Source organism: Callorhinus ursinus, unplaced genomic scaffold (assembly GCF_003265705.2).
Source record: "Callorhinus ursinus isolate GAN/ISIS: 27379988/994484 unplaced genomic scaffold, GSC_fseal_2.0 scaffold1, whole genome shotgun sequence".
NCBI classification, from domain to species: Eukaryota; Metazoa; Chordata; class Mammalia; order Carnivora; family Otariidae; genus Callorhinus; species Callorhinus ursinus.
The window spans coordinates 4,418,246-4,420,708 of NW_027397063.1; positions in this window are offsets into that span (position 1 = coordinate 4,418,246).

The window sequence follows — 2,463 nt, forward strand, 5'->3', positions numbered from 1 at the left end:
CAATCAATGCAGGTCAAAGGTCATCAAAATGCTTGTACTCTTTGACCCCATAATCTCATTCTCTGGAATTTATTTCAAGGAAGTAATTTAAAACAAGAAATGGTGTATGTATGGGCATATTTATAGTACTGTTATTTATGGTTGTGAAAAACTGCAAATAACCTGAAGGTTTAGCAACAGGCTACAGGCAAACAGATCATGAAACGTTGATATAATGGAATAGTAACTATTTGCGAAAGGTGGCAAAGTTGATAATTAGGAACGTGGAAAAGAATACGATGTCATAGCTGTAGGATTGTCAGCATGCTGTTAAAACACGACATATGTAAATGGAAAGCCAATGGGAACGTGCAGAAATAAAAGCGGTTTGTTCACAGGATAGCAGAAATGTGGGCAAAATTTGTTTAAATTGGACACGGCCATTTTTTTTATGTTTGAACTTTTGCTAAGAACAAATGATGGCTTTAATTTGGGAAGCAGCATGTATGGCCCTCCTCTGGGTTCAGAATTTCTATCTGTTCACCAGTCTATCTGTTTATCCTCATCTTTCTCCTCCGCCAAGTAACTTGGGTTGCTAATTTTAAATGAAATAATGATTTTAATAAAGGGACTCTGATCAGAAGGACATGGGATGAAAACATGTGTAAAAATAGCTCATCTCATTATCGAAGGGCCATAAACTCAGGTGATGTGAGTGAAAAGCTATCCCCCAGGAGTCCTGCTTCTAAACCCAAACAGGTGACGCATCCTGGCAGCCGTGCATCTGTGACTTCTCGGACTGGCTCACTTGACCCAGGAGAGGGGCTGTGGGTCTTGGCTTTGAATATCCCCAAATCAGCTTTCTCGGAGAGCAAGAACCAGCCATCAGATTTAGAACAAACAAAACCCATCAAAATATTCTTCTCTATTCCTTTCTCCGCACATCGAATGGGGGAATGTGTTCAGTCTGTGTGTGAATGACTTCTAGTGCTCTCAAAATTAATATTTGAATCGTTCACAGAGGACAGGACTGGCCCTTGTATGTGGCAGGGCGGGACACTGAACAGCTTTATATCGCAGACAATACCAGAGTTGTGTAGAGAAAGAAAAGGCAACGCATGTTGGTAGGATACTGCTTCTTGCCCCCAAACTGATTGGCCACCTTTATCCTTTGGCTCTGTGCAAGGAACCGTTTGGCTCCCAGACTCAGGGTCTGTTCTCGAGAGTTCTTCATCAATCACTCATTCTGTTTGCCCCACACTGGCTGATTGGATCCAGCCCACCAGCTGCTGTGGCAATGTCTGTGTGGGTGCCTGCAAAGTGGGGGCGCAGATGTGTGAGTGGTGGGGGGTGGGGCAAGATGTTACCGGGAGCCTGTTCTAACAGTGTGCTTCCAACTAGCCCGTCTGAGGAAAAGACTTACCCAAATTTGCTCCCGTAAGTAGCGAGGACCCCCATTTTGGTCAGTGGGGCTGTTTACATGGCCTTTGTGGGGAACCCAAAATAATGCATGGTTAACTGGCATCATAAAGCAAAAGGGGTTTCATGTTAATTACATTTCCAAATTGCTAATTTACTTATTTCCTCTGGTGCCAAAGTTTGCTTTTGAGTTTTGAGCAAAAATTACTTTTTAAAGTTTGTACATGTCCCTGACTTCCTAAACAGAGTTTTATAAACACAGAGTCAACTTTTCCTGATGTTTTTCATTAGAATTTTAAACTTACTTCTTCATACGTGAATAACCTGATTTTTGTTTTATGGAATAATTTTTCTTTCCTGTTTTATACAGCCCTCTCTATCACCTATCTCTTCTGGACTTACCCTTATATTTGTATATAAAATATATACCCATATATTTTCAGAAGAAAAATCCTGCCTTTCATTTGCTCAAAAGCAGCAACGTTTATTGAGCCCATAAGTCAAAGACTTAGGTATAACGGGAGCTCTTAACCATAAAGAGAATGCACAGAAGTTGAATATCTGCTTTAACTCCCCTGGATGGATTGGCTGGGAGGTCACAGCTGGACCCCATTCCTCAGATCCTTGGAGGCCATGGAAGCCAGCTACAGGTTAGCTAGCGACACTAGTTCGATAGTCCCACCTGGCCCCCTTCTGGTAGGCACGTTTTATTTCTGAGCAGAGAAGTGCGTACATGATATATGGTAAAGCTGGTCTGGTACACATAAAAGGCAGATATTAGAGAGTGAGACCATAAGAAGGTTTTAGCAAGATGATGATGTATATAGGATTTCTGTATTGCTACCTCCTGTACAAATATCTATTAATTTTTCTAGATTGGGGCTGTCCGCTCCTCTTCCCCTTCTTTTTCTCCACCTCGTCATCAGATTCTAGCTGGGTACCCCTCGCAAATAAGGATGTGACCATAGCACAGACCTGCAAGAATCAATTCTGAGGCTAAAGAGAAGATACTGACATTCTCCTTTTGTAGGCGGGAGAGAAGGATACCTCTGAAAGAACCTGAGA